The sequence below is a fragment of the Gallus gallus genome, chromosome 2 (genome assembly GCF_016699485.2).
Source record: "Gallus gallus isolate bGalGal1 chromosome 2, bGalGal1.mat.broiler.GRCg7b, whole genome shotgun sequence".
NCBI lineage: Eukaryota > Metazoa > Chordata > Aves > Galliformes > Phasianidae > Gallus > Gallus gallus.
The window spans coordinates 104,183,361-104,205,363 of record NC_052533.1 but is presented as its reverse complement, the minus strand read 5'-3'; the positions used below and the strand labels follow the sequence as shown (position 1 = coordinate 104,205,363).

The window sequence follows — 22,003 nt, the reverse complement described above, 5'->3', positions numbered from 1 at the left end:
TATTTCCCTCCAAGGCAACTTAAGTCATACTGAAGATATCAATGCATTCAAACACTATTAATATTCTGGAGTTTGTCTATATTGTGTAACCAAGTAGCTTCAGAGGAATTTATTCATAATTATTCCCCTTTTCTCAGGAAGAAAGGTTTTTTGCAATAATGCTCCATAGGAAAGTCTACTTTGTTCACTTTTGTAGAGTATATGTCTCCCAGAGAAGACCAAAGATCATTTCTGTTCTCTCCTGAACAACACAGTAGTTATAAATCAACAAGGCTTTTTTTTTTTTTTTTTTTTTTTCTGCAGCTGAAATCGAACTGATAACTTTCATGCTCTGGCACTGGAACTTCTTCAGTAGTACACAGTGCTGGCACCCAGGGTAATACTGTGTAATAGAGATGTGTGGCATTTCTCAGTCATCCCCATTATACAGAGTGGTACACCAACATGGTGAGCCATCTGTGCTAATGCTGATGATGTTACTAAATCATTCATAACATTTCACAATTTTTATTAGATCATTTAAATTCTTATTTTGGCATGGTGCATAGATTTCTTCCTCTAGAAATATGAACTCAGTATGCAAATGTGTTTCCCTTGTTTTCTAATAAATTCATGACTGTGTTGAACATCCTTACAAGTGCTGAGGCTCATGTAATTATGCCCTCAGATCTTGACAGTAGAAATAGAGAGCTCTGGTTCCTGCCAGATTAATTGATCAGTTCATAGCACGCATAGGTTTGATACATCAATTTTGTTTGTTTGTTCTGTACCTACAATATACACTACCACCCAGAGTTCTGCTCTGTTCCCCTTGCTGCCTTCTTTCCCAGTAAGGAAAATGTGTTTGTTTGTTTGTTTTTCTTACATTTTACATTACTTACTAGTAGGAGTACTGTCCTAAAATCCTACTTAGGCAGTAAACCAACACAAAGGTTTCAGCGTTCACCATCTTGGCATGCACATAGCATGTTAGATGACCTATTTATCCTAAGTGAGAGCTAAGAATGCTGCTAAGTGTGCATCACGCTAGGCACTGTGCCCTAGAGACCTCACAGCTTGCGTGAGAGTGCAGCCCAGCATGGGGAGTCGGACAAAGGAACGGATAAACAAGGAAAGAAAATGATACAATTAAAATTATCTCACTGGAAGCTCTCGCTGACTACCTGCTTACACCATTTGAGAATTGCCATGGAGACACTGGTGACCTCTGCATCATTAAGGTTGTGTTATGATTTTCATTGAAAACAGAACAGAAATCCTTTTCCACGCAATTCAGACTGTCCCAACACAGGGCAGCTAAACACCCTGGGATAATCAAAATGTTCTTGTTTGTTTCTAAAGATTGAATAACCTTGCAGATGAGACAGAAAAGCATATATGTCTGTAACTCCCTTACGGAAGCATAAAATATTCAACATCTGGGCCCAATGTTTGGCTAGCTAATGAAAAAAGATCTCTCACTTTACTGTCACAGACAGCTTGCTGAAAAAAAAAATATGAACCGTAGGTGTTTTGTATGATTGCACCTTTCATGAAAGAACTGTATATGACCTGTAACTGCATAAGCCCTTGTTGTGCTTTGGTGCAGCCCCCTCCAGCCTTTTGAAGTGCCTGTAAACAAACATTAAAAGTAACTGTGAAGTGAGAGTGAATGAGGATTCCTCTCTGTGTAAATTTTACACCTGCTTTCCAAAGCACACATGCCATAGAAGAAAAGGGACCTTAAGATGCACTAAGTTGCATGTTTGACAGATGTTTGGCAACATTCAAGGCCCAGGGTAACAACGGTCTACCCCAGGAGAACAGCTTTAAGCCATTTTATGTGTATTGCGAGGGGGCTTCTGCAAGGTTCAAGATCTGTCTGCAGCTCCAAACTCTGTGTGTGAAGTACTCTGGTACAAGTACAGCTTACAGGCCCTGGACATCTGTACTTAAAAGGGCTACAGCATTAAGTCATGCTTAAGAGAATAATGTCTATCACTTCAAGTAGGTAATGCTTTACAACTCAGGCATACAGGGTCTTCTCCCTCTGCACGGGCTCCTCAGCACTGCAGGGACAAGTGGTGCAAATGCAGTGTTTCTGAACAGCTTTGAACATTTCCATGCAAATGACACCATGGGTCATTGCAGTTATTCCAGGAGGAAAAAAAAAAAACCAACAAAACAACACAAAACAACAACAAAGAAAACCACACACACACACACAAAGACAAAATAAATAAAAAAGACAAGAGAAAAAAAGGGACATTTTCTCCTTTAAGCCCAGATCCTGTGTAGCTTCCTGACAGATAGCAGGCCGCAGAACCCAGAGAATCAAATATTCCCACCTCCAGCTGCCAGCAGAGATATTTCCAACCACTCTGCCTCTGCACTTTTCCCTCTTATTTTCTGCGTTTTCTTCCCAACTGTCAAAACTGTAGCCATTTCACAGAGGCTAGTTTCAGGCTGAGCCTCTTTTCTGGGCAGAAGAAGGGAAAGAGAGAAGGGATGTCAGAAAGGCACGAGGACAATGAGACCTTTAGTGAGACGTGACACTGCTAATTTGTGTGTGATGGCTCTCGGGGCCACGAGCTGAACAACACTGGCTTGTAGGGTTTGCCCTGACATCACCTCTTCAGTGAGAGCAGCGGTGTAGCTCTGGATGTTACTGCTTGCTGAGAAGATTCTGGCTCTTACATGGAAACACTTTCTTGTCTTCCTACTTGGAAATCCCAAAGGAGGTGCTGGGGTCCTTTCTGCTTTTAAACACCTCAGCTCTCAGGGGCTCCCGTTGTGCACGCTTGGGGAGAAAAGCTTTTTTTCTTTATCTTGCATAGACGAACAAACCTTAGAGTGTATGACACAGCTGAGAAGACAACGCTGCTTGAAAAGCATTGCTCTTTGGCCCATTTTTATCCCCATTTCAGCAAGCAGTGCAAATTCTTCACTTTGATTTTGTCCACTAACATTAACAGCGCCTCATGATGTTAATTAATACTGCAAGAGGCTAAACCTCAGGCTGACTGCCTCGCATGTGGGAATTAGTTGTGTGGGTTTGCGGAGCAACATCTGCCCGTGAATAGATTTAAAGAAATAATAATTAAATTAAACAAAAGAGAAGCTCTAAGCTGAATCTGTGGCTAAATGATTAATATTGCCTCATGTTTAAGATTTTTTTTTTTCCCCAGCTTATTTTGTTTAATGATTTTCAGCTATGAATATTACATGTCCTTCTGCAGTTAATTATTTATGCTGATGAAACATGGCACTCTCTGTAACCGCCTTGGATTCTGAATGGAAAGGGACGCAGTTTCTAGATGGTTCCTTCTGAATAGTGATGGCTCACAGAGGCATCTTTCATCAGAGATAGGGTCATACTCAAAGGAGGCTTGGGGTTCACTGGAAGAAACTCTTGTGAGAGCAGAGCTTCCACCGCTGGCCTCTGGTTGTGTATGCCAAGCTGCCTGCTCTGTGCTTCAAAAAGCCTGCCCTCAGAAACCCTCCCCTTCCTGGTGGGAAAACCTTTCACATGAAAGATTAATTAGTCATCAAGGTTTCTATTTCAGAATTTTTGGTGCTTCAGGAGCAGTTAGCATCTTGCCCAGGATTTTAAACTGAGCTTGGAGTCTGGCTAAGCAAAACGTTGACATTTTGAGCTTTCATTTTAAATGGGCATGAAAGTGCTCATCAAATATTGAAATCCTCCCCAAGCTGGAATTATCTTTTTCCATCCAGCTCAGATAGTTGCTGTTTATGGATCTCTTTGCAGCCAGATATGTCTCATTCTGTGAGCTGATCTAGGCAAGAGCTTTGGCTGAAAAAAGTCTGCAGATATTATCTCTGCTACTGTGTCATTTTAGTCAAAGAATCATAAAATCATAGAATCATCATGACCTTTAAAGGTCATCTGGTCCAACTACCCTGCAGTGAACAGGGACACCTACAGCTACATCAGGTTGCCTCAAGCCCCATCCAGTCCGACCTTGTCTCCAAGGATGGGGTATCCACCACCTCTCCAGGCAGTGTTTTACAGTGCCTTAACACACTTATTGTAAAAATCTTCCTTATTTCCAATCTAAATGTCTCTTCTTCTGGTCTGAAACCATTTCCCATTGTCCTATCACAACAGACCCTGCTAAAGAAACTGTTCCCTTCCTTCTTGCAGTCCCCCTTTAGATACTGAAAGGCTGCTCTCAGGTCTTCCTGGAGCCTTCTCTTCTCCAGGCTGAACAGCCCCAGCTCTCCCAGCCTGTCTTCATAGGAGAGGCATTCCATCCTTTGCATCATTTTTGTGGCCCTCTTCTGGACATGCTCCAACAGGTCCATGTCTCTCCTGTACTGAGGGCTCTACATCTGTATACAGTACTCCAGGTGAGACCTCACCAGAGCAGAGCACCTCCTTCGACCTGCTGGCCATGCTTCTTTTGATGCAGCCCAGGATACAGTTGGCTTTCTGGGCTGCCAGGGCACATTGCTGGCTCATGTCCAGCTTGCCCTCCACTAGTATCCCCAAGTTCTAAGATGTATGGCCGTCCTGCACCAGAAGACCCTTGATTTACCAAAACTCTGGCACCACTTTTGGACAAGTCAAGCCTTAAGAATTTGACCTTTATCCTTAATTGAATAGCCTGAATGACAAGGAAGCCTATGAAATATAATCCTCAGAGAAACTAAGCTTGTTTGACTATCTTTGCTACAAGGTACCATGGTATACCGATCCTACTTAGGAACTCAGGTGTTACAAGCTTTACAAACTCTAGCTATTAGCAGTACTCTAGCTATTAGCAGCACACATGTACTGCTATTAAATAAAAGAATATTATTCTCTAGGGACAGCAAAGCACTATTACAAGGAATGAGAGAAATGTGTTTTTTTACTGAACTCAGAAGTGGGATGTAACATTAATATTCGGTGTGACTTCTTTAAATTAAATGGTCCGTACATCAGCTGTGATTCATACCTCTTTAATTTTTCCTAGTGGTGAATTTGGCAAGTCTCTTTAGCTGCCACAGAATCCGGGTGCTCCAAAACTCCTATCAGTGTTGTTAGGCACGACGGCTCAAGTAGCTCCGGAATCTCACCTTGCAAACACAGAATGCTGAAAATCACTCGGGCATGGGGGACTCTGTGCCTAGCCAGAATGCGATCTATATCCTGACTCCCAAGGCTCTTCTCCTGTCCTGGCAGGCAACCTGGTGGCATACTTGTTTTTCTCTCTCCTCACTACCCTCATCCCAACTATATGATGCATGGTCTTTCAGGTACCTGCTCCCTAAATAACACATTCAGTGCTATATAATGTAAGTACAGCATATTTTCAAGAGCGTCTTGGATGTCTATTTAGGGCATGGGTCAGATATAGAGAATCAAGAGAAAGAGATACAACAGTGTTTCAGGCTGAAGGCTTGATGCTCTACCAGTTGGCCCTAGCATGCATTCAGTCTTGGAACCCCAAGAGTCAGCCAAAATAGACCCTGAAAAACAAACTCCAGAAACTATGCTATTCAACATGCATCAACTATTCATAAGGAAGTTTGCTGATATTCTTGACAAAGCATTTTTTTTTCCCCTGCACAGAAATTGACATTGTTAAATAATTGAAAGGAAAGCAGCAAATCATGACAGTGGATCGTGCTCAGATGGAATTTTCAAAAGCATCTAAGAGTATTTTCAAATAGCACTTTATAATTCCTTGCTTTTTTAACAGGACTGTTTAGGCTATGTGAAAGTTTGTGCTAACATAAACTGTGCTGTTTCTTTTACACTGATCCAGGCAATTCTGAACTAACTCCAGAAGCAGCTAGTGCCATGTAAACATATTCTCTGTAGCTTTTGTACATTCCCCCTAAGTCTCTTTTCCCTTGGAATCTTCCTCATTTCAGGATTGTCTATGTTTAAAAAAATATATTTTCAGACTCTTAACAGTGACATCTTAAATAAAATAACTTCCTGTAATTCTGATAGCAGCTACCATCCTTATTTCCATAGCTTTCATCATTCAACTCTAATCCTCTTCCTTTTTTGCTTGTCATTATTTGTCTTTGCTTTTATTCTTTCTGATCACTATTGTTATCCAATTTCCTTCCTTCTTTCATCTTTCCCCAACTCCCACTGCATTTGTGTCCTGTCATTTTGTAATTTTGTTTTTACTCCCCATGTAGCTTTCTATCAAATATACAACTTTGTAACTGACTTTACCTTCATCTTTCTACCTTTTTTCCCCTTTTCTTAGTCATGCTCTGGGGATCCGACAAAGGCTGGCAATGCAGGCAGTCGAAGACACTTCTCACACAAAATCCACAGAGCACAACCACTCAGTCTGCTTCCCTGATGAATGGCAGAACAGCCTTTGGCTTCGTTTGTTATTCATATCAGCCTGAAGGCTCTGGGGGACAGCAAGTATCTCTTAATGTGTAGTATGCAGTGCCTAGAACACTGGGGCTCTGATCCTAATTGGGGTAGAAGCTATTGGAGCAGTAATAATAATCTCAAGGATCTGGGTCTGGCCTCACCATCAGGCTTTGGCTCACTCAGGTGGTGCAAGAAGTGCTCGGAGGAGCAGCTCTGCTACATTGGCTAATCAAGCATTTATTTATTAATTTACTTAGACTGCTACCAAAAAAAAAAAAAAAAAAAAGAGTGAGAGAGAGACAGAGAGAGAAACCACCATCCATGACTCCAGGAGCCTTTAATTAGTAGCAAAGAAATGATCAGGAGTCAATGTCTCCACAACTATTTGAATAAAAACAGAACTAGGAAAAAAAGATTTCTTAACAGAAATAATTTCATCCCTATAATTAGTCAAATGTAAGGCCAAATGCATGACCTCATGCTATGTTAGAAGGAAAGGGAAGGAAGAGGATAGAAATTACCAAATAGATATTTGATCAGCTTCTCCCAAATAATTTTTGTGCTTGGCTGTATCTGTCTTGCTCCATTAATTTTTTGTGCTTTAGACTACTTGGATACATCTGACATGCAGCCATTTCTGAGGGCAAGGATTGTACTCATGCTTGCAATCTTACAAAACAGAATAAATCTTCTGAATATATGAGAAAATTCCCCTTTCTTCCTTTTCTACTTTCCAGGAGGAATGGCCTCCAAAATTCAGAGTTATGGTCTTGAACAGACAGTAATTAATATTTACTATATCTTAGTTAGGATTGAAGAAAATGGAAAATGGGTCATTAGCTCCAACTGTATGTCAAAAAAATTCTACGATACTGAGTTACTTAACTAAAATTCTTGAATATAGCTGTATTTGTTTTAGTTGTCAAATATGGCCATACTGAATGATTTCTTATGTGGTTGCAAGAGAAAGTGATCACGTCTTTCTCTTGAGAAAAACTTGTCCTGACAGAGGTGTCAGGGACAATCTACTTCACTCAGCTCAGAGTGCAGCTCCTTGTCCCTGAAGCTGTTTGTTCAGCAGACAGACAACTCCAAGATGTTTCTTGAGAAACCTGAACTCAGTCTACGATACTGGGAACAGAGCTATCTTAGAATACTCCCATTTGGAACAAAATCCTTCTCAGCTTTTCCTGAGTTATTCTTCATAATCACATAATCAAAAGGAAGGTGACATAGATACGGTGAGTGAGCCCAAAATTTAGAAAGCATTACCCAAATGGAAGCCCAATGCTGGATCTCTCAAGTGTTCTATCCAAACACACTGGAGCACAGTCTCATGTGTCTCTGTAATCACCAGCTGTGCTTCTTGGTCCTTTTCAGTCTTATTCCTTCTGCAACTCCACCTCTGTCTGTATCAAAGGAAAGAGGAGTGACTGTTTTCGGACAGATCAGATTTCAAGAGGTTCACTCTCAGTTTGCAGAATTGTTACTACATGGTCTCTATTTTTAAAGAAATAATAACTCTACTTTCCTGCATCTGAAAACTCTACCATGTAAACCTTCACCAACACATTTGCAGGAGTTATACAAGAATAAAATGTTGTTAGAGATAACTATAAATGCATATGGTTGTATGGGTGTGTAAATGCATCGCCCAAATCCAGGTATTCATTTAATGCCAGAGGTGAGCAGAGAAATCCTCAAAACTGTTTGATTATGACCCAACAGTGATTTTGAAGCATTTGAAAAGTTTCAGGGTGTCAAGCACAAGAATTGATCTACTGAGGAAGCCAGTTATTCTCCCTCCGCAGTCAACAAAAAGGGAGAAGATCTCTCCAAGAGCAACCATCCTCATCCCCAACATGGCTGCCTGGAATAGCCTTGCAGGTGAGAACTATTCCCCTCTGTACTAAAAGGACTTAGAAAAGGCAGGTGCATGGCCCTGTATTGGATGGAGCTCAGCAGAGTGATTGTACAGCAGTATCAAGGAGGTACAGCCAGTGCAGCACAGCTGAGGGCTGAGCACACGTACAGCATGGCCCTGGTGGTCTCTGCATGGGTTGAGAGCTCCTTTCTCAGTGAGGGCAGGTTGCAGGCACAGCAAGGACGTGGTGGCTGGGACATGAAACAGATGCTTGCCTGTTGTTTGACCCAGAGAACAAACTTCAATTACAGTGCTCATTATGGGGAACTAACATTTCCCTTGCCAGCTTAGTAAATCTGCTTTCACTCAGAGTGCACACTTGATGAAACTATTTGTCCTGTAATGAATACCAATTTAAACTTCTCATGCTAACTTCTGCATGCCCTAATGCATGGCTTTTTCCTGTGTCTAAAAGCATCTCTTTGCAGCACCAAGGACCAAAGTGCTCTCAGCCTGGAAGTAGGGTTCTTGCCCCCCCCCCCCCCCCAGAAACGAAAACAAAATTGACATTATTTGTTTTGTGATCGTGCCTCTAGGCCTCAATCAAAAATGACACAAGACAACAGATGGATGCAAGTACACGGGGGAAACAGAAGACAAAACATTTATTCATTTAGTAAGCATCAGCCACGGTGCACCAGCTGCTCAGGTATTAAATATTTTGTAGGCAGCACTGTATAGATATAAAAATCATAACAATTGTTGTTATAAATTAGCATATATGAGAGAAAGAAAGATTGTTTTCTTGCTGTTGTACCATGAGACTGGAAAATGTGGCCATTAAATGCAAGCACCTCTGTAAGTATAATCAGCTATTCTTCAGCTGCAAACATTACATTATCCTAGATTGAGTTGAAGTTTATGGTTGTGTTCTCATTTAAAAGCTGATAAATATCATATTTGAATTTTGTGACAAGTGTGTCTGCAGTATATAACTTGTTTTAGTTTGCAACATTGGCTAATTCTACATCTGTTCAGATGTGCAAACTGTTCTGAAAACTCACCCCTCCCAGAAATGTCCAGAAGCATTTTAAAGTGACACTGATGGTGAAATGCACAAAGGGGAAAAGAGGATGATGAATTTTGTTCTAGAATGATATTTTGAATATAAAATTATGAAAACATAGAGATCATAACCATAGATTTTATGATTTCAATAAATATATTTAGTGACTGCTTTTGAAGCCTGGCTTAAATGAGAAAAAAATAGATTCCAAGCTTGTAGCTCACATACCTTTAGAATGGCTTGCTTGTTTTACTCAGTGAGTGGAACTACTGGAAATTTTCCAGTGAACCTTCTTTCAAATCGGAAAAGGCAAAATGGAATTTTTTCAGGGCAGTATCCCAAGATCGATTAAACTTTTTTTCAGGATGATTTTCTCGGACTTGTAATCATATTACTTCTGCAACCCAGGGGGAAGAATCCATTCGTTTACCCAACTTTCCCATTTCTGTTGGTGTCAGAAGTTCCATACTGCACATTGTGGGTGGTCCATCAGGCACGACTATGGTGTCTGTTATTCCCATGTCCAAATGTTAAACTGAAAGATGTTTCTCAAGAGTACATTCCTTAATGTGGAAAGACAGGGAGATTTGGTTAGGGCAAGATTCATTTAGATCTAAATAAATATTTTTCCTAGGTGCTTTTGCAAAATTTGCTGCCCAGTTATTTTGTTCAAAGTTTGAATGCTCCATTAACCGCTGTCAAACATAAATTATAACTCACTTTTTTATTTCATGTAAGGTTGTTTTTATTGTCTTTTTAGTCTGGTTTTTAGAGACCCAAAATATTAATGGCATTTTTTCCCCCTTACTTTTCAAGGACATTACTAAAGCAATTTTACAGGAAGAACATGAAACAAGTAAAAACACATGGAAAAGGGAGCTTATGTATGCAGTACATTGTCAACTTAGCCAACATACATAAAGTTTATTCATAATTCCAACTATTTTTTTTTCATTTTTTTCATAAGACAGGGAAGAATGACAACAATACTGACTGAGCCAATGGACTTGATTCCATATGTGTTAAATAACCTGTAACAGATTCCCAACTAATGTAACTAACCACCAACTGTAATGAAGGCATGTCAGATAAGGAAGCAGCTCTCTTATTTTTGCAAACACTAGGGAAACATGACATGAGATTTAGAACAGCTTACAGGGATTTTTACCCTCATCGATAAACAATAACTACCTTTCAGCTATTCATTTTGTGTTTTGACAGCTGACAAAATCTGTAGCATATAGTTTCTAGGTATATGAATTGTATGAGATCCAGATGTGCCTTTTTTTAATGTAAAAAATCTGCTATAGGCTCTTTAATATTCCCATTAGCTCATTTTTCTTCTGCAAGTGGCTTTATTTCTAGGACAAATGGAACTAGTGAGAACCTTGGCTTGTTCCCAATTGAAGGAATGTTTGTGTAATGAATATGCAATTTATGAAGCATTTGTAAGTACTTCAGAGTGAGCATAAATTCTAATAAATCCCTTTTCCAGTAGAACTTTCTTTAAACTTCTGGTCTTACAGATGGCCTTAGTGTGTATTTTAGAAAATCTAAAAGTTGAACTATCTGAAGACATTCCTCATATAGCTTGTCTTCTCTCTTTCAGGCTGAATTCTAAACTAAATTACCCAGTGTGCTGGCAGCTCCCTCCTTTGAATTACTGTTCACCTCAGTGCTGAAATTAGCTTGGAAGGACCTTTATATGGACAATCATATTCCACATTAGTGCAATATAAAAAGTATATAGATTAGACTCTAATTTCATCCTATGATTTGTGTGTGTATGTGACTGGAGTAAATGTTTTTAATTTCTGCCTATGGATTAGGCTGTCATTACAGCATGTCTGATAGAATTACATCCTTGTATACTAAGTAGGGCTCATAGTCTGGTATCTTCTCACAAAGAGCACCTTTTGAACTCTGATCATCTCCTGGGCTCTGGACAGCCTAAGGTGTCATGCTCATTGAGATGGTCAGACTCAACTCCTAAGACTTTTTCTGGCCATGGTGGACATCGCCCAGATGCCATAGCCTTCAGCAATGCTATTGAGTTTGGCTTACCACAGGGGGTCACTAGAAATCAGTGAGAAATACTTCCTTCTTCTCCACTCTAGGAACTATGAAACGCTCATAGCCACTATGCCACTCCCTATTATTTTCAAGACTTCAGTGAGGGAAAAGCAGATGTGATTATTTTTCTTTATAACCAGAGAGCTTTTACCACTAAAATATATGAGTGGTTTCCTAGCATTTCATAGAAGTTTGCTCTTGATCAAAGCTAATTTGAGTTCAAAAGCTTGTGTTCATTTATTTTTCCAGGATTACTTTGTATTTGTATTTTTCATTACATTTGTTAAAGCAAGCTTCAAATGTGACACAGACCCTTAAGTTTTATGATCAGGGAGCAGAATTTTTTGTTTCTTCCAAACTACAATGCACATAATAAATTTTCTCAAATAAAAATTAATACAACTAAAAAGAATTGTTAAATGGAATCGTGTTCTGCTAAGCTCTGTACAACTGAGGAAGTAGTTGTGAGCAGCTGCATATCTTTTCCCTTACAAAACCCATTTTGGTTTTATTCATGACTGCCCCGTAAAGTCTATGCCCCATAAAGTCTATTCACCATGCTTGCACTGTACTCTCTCACATTCCTTTCATTCCAAAAGATGCCAAGGAAAAGTTAGAAAAAAGAGATCACAGGCTTGAAGTTTGACTCTCTATTGCTTTTGGAACAAAGCAGTGTGCCTAAGGGAGCCTTCTCAACATAAATTACAAGAAATTAAAGACCTGCATACACCACAGTAGGAACTAACATCTCATAAACTTTACCAAATGCTATCTGATCATTTTCCTTCAGGCAGGTATGAGGTCAAGCTGATATCAGTTAATCTTAGACTGCAGCTGTATGTTGGGTAGTGTTCATGAAGCCCTTGAAATTCCTCTTTCTTTTCCTAGGTGCAGCTGTTCATCCTGAACAGCTGAGGTGTAATACTAATGAAATAATGCTGGGAAAATGGATTAGGAAATATTCAGATTTTAATTTATGGAGACTGCTATAGCAGATGGGTCAAAATACTGATTAACCAATAAATTAAAAAAAAAAAAATTCAATGGTTGAAGCTGTCAGGGAATGATGGTTTTGTAGACTGAGTCATTTGCTGGAAGTATTGTTGCGGTTGGCTTTGATTTTATGCTAGACAGTGTAAGTGGTAGAAAATAAAACTATGTATATATATATATGTATATATATAGAGAGAGTTGTTTTGTTTTGTTTTTTACCTCTAGCAACTCAGAATTTAGCCAGTCCTGTTGCTGCTTGAGAGAAAAGTTTTGTTGATATCACTGTAGTGTGACTTCTCTGTGTTTTGTACTGAGCTAGTGTATAACGAATGTACGTTCAGCATGGTGTGCAAAAGGAGTATGCACACAGAAAAAAAAGGTTAATTTTTCATGTATATTGCAAAAGTCAGAGCAATATTACCCTTAAAAACTCAGGCAATGGCATTCCCTGAGCCTCTCACTGTTCATATGTACAGCAAACAGAGGCTCTGAAACATCTTGATTTTGCAACACTCACAATTCATTAGGACTATAAAATGCATACTCAAAAAATATTGTTAAAAGGACCTAATTTCAGTTTCAGAGTTAAACAGTAGCTTTAGAGATGCTCAGACAACCATATTTCTGGTTCCTGCAATGGACAGTAGGAAAGGAAAAGCAATGGTATGGACAATAGAAACTATGTTTTGGATTCAGGAGGTGAGCGTCAAGGTACATCTTATCCAGCAGTTTGCTGGTGATCAATGCCCAGCAGCAATGCCACACCAGCATTTGTGTGAACTCAGAATGTTTGTTTCCATATTCTTCTGACATGCAGTCAAAACCTGAAGAATGTTAGAACATTTATTTATGTATTTTAAGATGATAAATAACCTGGCAAACTTAAAACCAGAATTTTTTAGTCACCAGAGCTCATGTCTCTGTCGCACTGTGTGTCAATCCTACTTTGCCACCAAGACCTGATCAAAGCCATGAGGATCACAGGGCTTTGTGAGGAACAGTTGTGTCTGAAGGCCTAAGGAAAGGCTGAACCCTAGGTGTGTTAAGTCCTGTAAATAAACATTGCAAGTGATAGCTCATCTACTATGAACTGAATAAACAGGGTGGAGAAAAGCTAATAATACTATCCTCGTGCAGACTTGTAGAGCTGAGATACAGTAATGACTAAATGACTTCCCTCAAGACACAGCAAAGCTAGAAACTGAATTTCAACATCCTCAACCTCATTTCTGTCTCTTAAACACCCTGTCTTGCAGAAGAATCACTCACTTATTCCTGCGGTGATCACATGTGACACGTTGACACGTAGGGCCTGACAGGTCAACCTTCCTGAGGAGTGGTACTGCACTCGTGTGCCGCAAGGGAAGGTGGGTTGAGGCTCTGACAGAGTGGGTGCTGATAAAAGGGCTTGGGTTGGAAGCTTCGTGGCAGCTGTGAGGTGAGGAGAAAAGGGAAAGTTTATAACTGGGGGAGGGGAGGGTGGAACTCAGTTGGTAAATATAAATTTAAGGCATATTTGAAAGCCGGGTATGCAAGCTGAACTTTCCCTGGGGCTAATTGCTGTAATGGCATGTTAAATAAAACCTTTCTAAACTTGGCTGTACCACAGGAACGCTGTTTAATAATGAAGTGCTCATGGACAAATTCTACCAAGTATCAGGCAGAAACAGGCTTTTATTTAACATGAATTGCAGTATACGTTTTTTCCTAACTAGGTAGTGGGGCCATCACAAATCAGGTCGTTTCTTTTCCTGTTACTCTCAGAGCTGCCTTCTCCTTATGCTATCCTGGTTAGCAATGAATAAAAAACCTGTTTCTCCTCTTTGCTTTTTGTATAGTTCTCTGATAGATACAGAAATATTCTTTGTCCTTTACCAAGCAGTTGGTAACTCAGGCCGTTCCTTTTTCAATATGCACGTGCTCAAGAAAAGGCAAAGCTGCTGGAAAATTGAAGATACGAAGCAGTAGGACCCACTGTCAAACCTCTCGAACTTCTCATACTTCAGCTGATGAGCTTGTACCTCAAATAAGTCTGAATGATGGCATTTCATACTGAGCAAAAGAAGAAAAAAAAACAGCAACAGAAGAGTACAAGATCTTTCTAAAATTAAAACATTTAAGTCTGAGAATTTTCTCCCTGGCTGTGTATATAGAAACAGCTAGATATGTTGGAAAAGGAAATGGATTTCATTGTATGCCTATGGATTTCCTTGTATGCCTATGATATAGGCAAGTGACTCTGAGAAGTAGTTCAAGGGTTCAATTGGATTGCAATTGGAAAATATTTCAGAACGTTATCTAATTGTTTGACAGTTTCTGCCCCCAGATAGGCTGGAAACAGTGCCAGTATCTATTCTTCTGCAGTACTTGGGGCATTCCTGCTTCTTATTCCATTAACTGGGAAAAATGACCTCATAGATGACTGATAGACTAGTAGTAGTATTCTGAAATCTTTCTAAATGTTTCCCTTTTGAAGGAAAAGAAAAGAATGATGGACTTAATGAGAAAACTCAAAGTGTCAGTTGCAGATGCACTCCAGTAAAAGGAGGTTTGTTGTATCTGATTTATCCCTATTCCCCATTTCTTCTGTGGTTTTTGTGCTTGTGTAGAGCAATAGAGTGTAGAGCAAGGAGATCTGCTTTTGAAATGCAACCTCACAACCACACATGATGTTATCACACTGGTGTAACCTTGCACCGTTCAATGTTCAGAGATGCTTATTCTTCAAGTATAAGGCAAAATTAGGAATGTATATATCCACAATGTGAAAAGGTGACTTATATATCGGTAGGTTTTTCAAGAAGCATACGCAACACTTTATTTTCATAAAACATTTATTTTGAATGTCTTCAGTACAGAAATAAAAGTATATGATTCTTCTAAGCCTTAGAATAATGAGTTTACATACTAGGGAATCTATTTGGTAGAAATCAATATCTTTTCTTCTCATCTGGGGAAGAATAATATTAGACACTTGTTGGATCTTGGCATTCGTAACACTCTGCTTGTAAAGGGAAACAAAGAATTTTACAGCTACTTCCAAGGCAGTGTATTATTAGATCTTAATACTTAACTGCATTTCCTCACAAACATTAATTTGTTGTTGTTATTGCTATGACTGCATCCAGGTGGTGTTATAGTTAAAAAAAATGCGCAATTAAATTGATATTAAAAAATTATACTTTGTTTATTTGTGTCTGCCTAGGTCCTGGACTCAGATGCAAGTCATTTGTTTTTTCTTCAGATGGAAAACTCAACTTCCTCTTATGAACTCCTCAGCTGCTAACAACTGCAAAGAGTGATAGAGCACAAGTCTTCTTCTAACCAAGAGGTTTTGCTGAGAGTGATGCTTCAGGTCTTTGGTATCTGCTCGGTGGCATGGAAGACATCCCATTTTAGATTGCCATGCACATCCCAGAAAAGTGGCATAACTACCAAGCTTTGTTTGGGGTGGGCTGGGGGACAAGAAAGGAGAAGAAAGCAGAGGAGCTGGAGTAAGATACTGTCCAACTCTAAATGTTCTCCTCAAAATGCCTCACACCGTAGCCCAGTAATTTGAAGACTCCTCTCTGAGTTGAGTTGATGAGAATTAAGGTCTTAATACTTTCTGTTCCTCCTGCCAGCAGGGGCTATGCCCAGTGGATAACTGGTTCTACAGGTACTCCGACCAGAAATTCATTTCACTTTACTGTAGATATGCTGTTGTTGAGAGCTTTTTTTCACAAACTGATTTTTTCTGTTTGAAAAATGGTTCCTCCTAAACATTCCTAGCCAGCTCCACTCTATATTTGCTAAAGACGTGACTTCAAATACATTTTTGCATTGTTATTGTTGTCTTCCTTTTTTTTTTTTTTTTTTTTTTTTTCTGTTGACCTTTTATTCTGTCTGTTCCAATGCCAGAATTACAAAGGCCATGTGACATGAGTGTAACAGTGTTCCAACTAGGACATATTTTGAGAACATCAGGTCCATGGTTTCCCAGCATCAGACATAGCAGATTTTTTGCTGTCCATTTTGGTTCTTGGGTAATTAGTCATTCCACACATTTTTTACAGCTGATGATCGTGAGCAGAAGCTTTGTCCAAGAAATGATCAGTTAAGCCATGTATTGGCTGTGTGGTCTTTGAATGACAATACTGCTCAGGTATACATTTACTGCATTTGTGTTTTATCTGCTAGTGCATCTCTACTGACATTGAAGGGCACTGTGAGCCTTTGCAGAATGAAACTGTGCAAAGTCATGTATTTTGTTCTTACTGTGGAGATATCCTCTGCTTACAGATTGCATGCTGTAGTACCACAGCTGGACACTTAGTGGTCCATGAGCAGGGGTGGGTCATATGGAAGAACTGGACTGGTCCTCCCCCCAACCTGATGGGTAGCAACATCCGTCACTCTTGCTCATAGGTTTGGGACCAAGCTTGCAGATAGGTGGAGTACACTGTTCTGCCTGGCAGGGCTTTAACTTGCAGAGTTAACTTTACTCAAGAGAAAATTATGCCAGATCCTTGCCTTTGAAGATTTCGGTAAACTTCTTTTTCAGGGAAAAAGTGTTGCCAACTGGGATTTTTTGTGAGTTATCTGCTTTTCAAAGATCTTTGTGAGAGGGGCCTGGTTAAGGGCATTGCTAGGGGAAACCAATTATAATTTTCAAATACGTTAGACTTAAACAAACATTTAATTAAACTGAGACCAGCTCTTTCAGCCATTGCCTGTCTTCTCCTTTTTGTAGAGTTGGAAAATTCTGGGAAATTCCTGATGCTACACATTTTTTAACAGTGTCAGCAAACTCTTCAAACCAATTTTCTGTACTTCCTTTTCCTTTCTCTTACTTCTCTCCTACTCCTTCTCGGAGACACTGTAGCCTACTTTTTAATCTCTTAATTTTCCATTTTCCCTCAATTTCTTGCAATCTCCAATTTCCTTCAAACTTTTTCTATCTTCGCTCATTACTCCCTGTTCCCTTTTCCATGTTTTTCTTTTCCACTCCCTCTTTCCCCAGCTCAGCAGAAACTCACTCACAAACTGAGCTATCTCCCCAGCATCCTAGTGATCCTAGTGACTCTAGTGATGGATAGAAATATCCTAAATCTTAGCAGCTGTCGGTCAGATGGGCTGACCATCCCCTCCCTGATTTGCATCATCCTTCTCCAAAGATCCATTCACATTTGATGACAGCAGAGGCTGTATGTGAGCTGGAAAGAGGTGGAATGAAAAAGGAAGATGTTTTTGTCACTTACTGAGAAGCACCAAATGGCTGCCAAGCTGCCCAGGAAAACCCGCAGGGTGTGGGGAGGCAACAGAGGAGGGGGTCACATACTATGTGACATACAGCATACAACAATATGTTCCTACTGAGGTACTGTAATGCTGGTTTTATGGTATTGTCAGCATTATAGCTACAACAGAGCATGCAACATTAGATGCTGAGTGTGAGTCTTTGCAGTTATTAAAAACTATAAATATCTTCTATAAAAGTGAAGGGAAAATATTGACCACATGATGTTTTTCTTACGAAAACATCCAACCAATCCTAGTTTGCACCAGGTTTAAAGTTCCCCCTTCCTCCAATGTAATTTGATTTCACATTGTCTTGCTTTTTCTTTTTCTTTGCCTTTTTCTTTTTTTTCCTCAAGGACTTCCAAAGGTTAAGTGTACTTGCATGGCAGGACATGATTAAGGAGCTCAATATTGTACTGAGATAAAGTAAATGTAAACAGTACTATCATCTTTATTTTATAGGGGGACAAAGAAGGTATTGCACAGTAGCTTGTGATGTTGGCTGATATTAGGTACACGTTAATGCACTAAACTGACTATTTTTTACATATCTTCAACCATACAAGTTTATCAGACGTGGGCAGCAAATACAGAGGCCTACTTCTACAAACAAATGAACTAGGCATAACTTTATCTGTTCCTATAGCTTTGTGAGAGTTATGGCATTATTTGCAAAATAAAAAATAAGAATTAAAATGACTCAGCAAAACTCAAATTCTGTTAAAAAAAATGTGACCAAATTCTTACACACAACTCCTCTGCAGGCTTCTGCTCAGACATGTTTTTCTCTTGCTCTATGCCAAACATAAAACATGATTTTTTTTTTTCTATTTTAAAGTATGCAAGTTGTTAAACAAAATCCTGTAAACTTGGCCTGTCAACCTTAACTTCTAGGCTTTCTAACTTATAAATCTAGTTAGCCATAAATCTCAACATGCGCTGTTCTTTTACTGTAATTAAAGTCTTGAAGGCATTTTGCTTTACATCTTCAGGTATTCTGTGAAGACCTACGACTTTTTCCACTTATCAATTCATTCTCAAGTGCAGAGGGTCTTTTAAAATTTTCACAATGTAGAGAAGTTATTCCAGCAAGATTCAGCAGACTGAGGATTCAGTGACAGTCTAAATTAATTTGGTTCAGGTGAGGAGGTGTTTTCATGACAGCGAGCCTGCTTATAAATTCTGTTTCAGCCATGAGCAGACTTTTTAGACTAGAGGCATTTCAAAAGTGAAGAAAATATTTAGATCCTACTGAAAATAAACAATTTCTTGACTTCAAGAAAAAAATGTAAAAATGTATTCAAAGTAATGGTAGATTCTCTTCTGGTTACAGTTCTTGGATCGAACTAGAAAGATAAGACATATTAGAGATCACACTCAATGTCTGTCAATTAATGGATTTGATAATGGTGCTCTGAATTTTGGAAAGCAAATAGTTGTTTCGTTGTAGATTTGGTTGCAAAAGCCTTTCTCTTCATTTTCATACAGGCACAAAGGTTCTTAAAAAAAACAACAAATTGATGATATATCACTATGATAATATATGTTTGGTTATAAAGAAAAACAAAATACGATACTCTTCATGAATCTTCGCACCACCTCTCCTATATAACTCCCATCCTTTTGACAAGGATTAAATTCCTCTGTCTTTTAAAATATGAAAGGTTTAAAAACCTTATAAAGAACAAGACACAGAGCATAACTTCTGTTTTTCAGTTTCAAAAGTAAACTGATCTACAATCAGTGTGGGGATTTTAGTCACATTCACAGATTGTCAATTGAATGAAAGTAGTCATTTCAATTTTCTCTGTTTTCTAGATACCATTAAAGTACAGATTCAGTGTTCTGTAAATGGAATCAAATTATTTATTATACCTATTAATATACATATGAATTATCTTGAATTGCACACATCGGTTATTGAGTAGCTTAAATGAATCACTAAATACATAATATATTGCATTACTTTGCCGCCTATGGAAAATAATCCAGTGCTTGACATTTACCAAACCACAGAAATTTGACACACTAAGCATGTCTGAAAGCATCTCTCCTGTCTGATCAAATCACTACATGTAAAATGTTTCCTCCTAGTTAAAATTTTCATAATATCCTAGTAGATATTGTATATGTCATGTCCATCATTTGGAGGGGATGATTTCCATGCAGGACATGAACAAAAGACATTTCTCCTGTATTTAGTGATAAAGGTCTTCTCACAAAATCTACTTCTTGCTATTAGGATTTCACGTGTGTGAGTAAAGAGTAGCAACCTTAAAGTATTTCTAAAACTCTAAATTACTTCCCCAGTGTAAGGAATTAACAACTAATGGGATTTGCTATGTCTTACGGTATGAATAAATATATGGAGCTTTTTCTGAGGAATTAGATCTTGTAAGCCATGTGTTTCTCTGATTTTTATATCTTTCATGTTTGTCATAAAAACTCAGAGAATATTATACCTACCTCTGAGGACACGTTTTCTTTGTCTCTTAAATGTCTACATTCATATTTCACTTACAGCACTTTTGAAAAACATTGCCTTCAGCTATCTGAGAGCTGAAGCCTTCTTTGCAGCTACAGCAGAGGAGCAGCTGCAATAGCAGTAATGGAAGTATGCATTCCAGTCCTCCTCATCAGAAGAAACCATATGCCAAAGCCCCCCACCCTCTTCCTTAATTTTGATGTGTCTTCCAAAGTTGTTAATGATACTGTTATTTCTGAAATGGAGGTTTTAGACTGTGAACACTGTTGATTTGTTTTTACAAACTATTTTTATCTAATAACAACTTCAGTAGTTGCCAAACTGCCCTAAATTTGCACTGAGTTCAGATGACCAACAGCAAAGCATCTCAGGTGATGCTCACGTGACTCTAAGTCTCTGTCCTTAAAAGAAAAGGTAATGTCATCTAAGTTCTAGCTTAAGCACGTGTGTCAGTGGCAGATGTTCTTGGCAATTGTTAAATGAGCTCCAGATGGCAGCTTAGAAGTTTGACCTTAAACATTTTCTAACCTTCAGCTGTAATTTTTAAATGAAGAAATGTGTAGATGCATAGCTTGTTCAGTTTTTCTCCTGGATTCAGACAGAAGATAAGATGATGAGGTTCATTAAGAAGATGGATGATGATATTATCTTGTCTTGAATTCATCGCAAGTGAAGTTTGAAGGAATCATCTGTTCACCATTACTTAAATAAATAAATAAATAAATAAATAAATAAATAAAAAGATTTTAAGGGGAAAGAAACAGTCCAGTAATTTTGTTCTTTTTAGTTCCCATAAAAAATAAAGCACAACAACTTTCTGTCTGAATCTTTTTTCTCATTGTTTGATAAAATATCATCTATTTATGCAGATTGCTTTCTTTCAGGCTGTCCAGAGTAAACCCTAACTCAGTGTGTTTATCCTAAAAGGGAATGAACCATTCAGCTTTCAGGTTTCGGTAACTCTTTTAATTTGCTTTCTCCTTCAAGAGCGGATGAACATGTATTTAGATCATTTACTACTCTTGGTAGAGAGCAGTAAATTTACTACTCTTATCAGACAGTTTGCCAGAGGCCATAAGGAAGTTCATCTCCATGGAAAGCTTTATATTTTAGAAAATAATGTACAAAATCATCTTTCTTGCCCACTGGAATTGTTCTCTACAAATGCAGAGAAAAAGGAGGACAACTCATTCACTTCCCAATCAGAAAATAAAATGACCTGTTGTTGCGGTAAAACTTAGGCTAACCACTTCCAGAATGGGTATTTGTGCTAAGTGGGTGATTTTGAATGCACAATAGAAATCTGCAGTGAAATTATGGTCTGTTTTTTTCTCAGTTTCTTTCTTTTTGTTCATGCACACCCACCACTGTATCATTTACACTGAAAATTATACTCTGAAGCTGCATTCCTTCCACCAGACAGTGGTACAAGCTTGCCTTGAAGATCCAGCAGTGCAGGGCAGGAACCAGGCACCTTTGCCTGGGTAAGGGTGGGGTGAGGATAGAGCACATCGCAGCTGTGCTCTACATATCCTGCTTCCCTCTCATGGCAGAGAAGTGGTGGGAGAGGATAGGACCATGCCCATGTCTCACCCTGACACCAGCCTGAAACTACTGTGTCCAGAAATTTAAATATAATCACAATAATAAAAGCAACAGATACAATCTGCACCTCTAGAGACCTTGTCACTTCAACCAAATTTAGCACCAGAACTGCTGCACCCAAAATAAAGAACTTTAGATGAAAGATACTGAAACCTAAAGAAGGCCTGCAAGTAAAGTTTGGGCTTTCGGTTGTAAAAGCTTCTTTTGAATGAAAAGATCTCTGAAAATATTGTCATGGGAATATTTAAAGGTCGCCATTGATCATATATTTGATCTATTGATAATTCAAGAAAATAAGATCTAACA

At 38.8% G+C, this 22,003-nt stretch overlaps 1 long non-coding RNA gene across 2 annotated transcripts in view; it reads left to right on the top strand.

Annotated features, from left to right (window-relative positions):
- LOC769098 overlaps window positions 1-20,783 on the top strand; it is a 63,189-nt gene extending 42,406 nt beyond the window's left edge. For both annotated transcript variants that reach the window (XR_001464049.4, XR_006938547.1), the window contains exons 3-6: window positions 8,082-8,218; window positions 8,792-8,904; window positions 13,584-13,694; window positions 15,533-20,783. This is a non-coding gene — a long non-coding RNA (uncharacterized LOC769098). The remainder of the gene's footprint in view (window positions 1-8,081; window positions 8,219-8,791; window positions 8,905-13,583; window positions 13,695-15,532) is intronic.
- The last annotated feature ends 1,220 nt before the right edge of the window (window positions 20,784-22,003 follow it).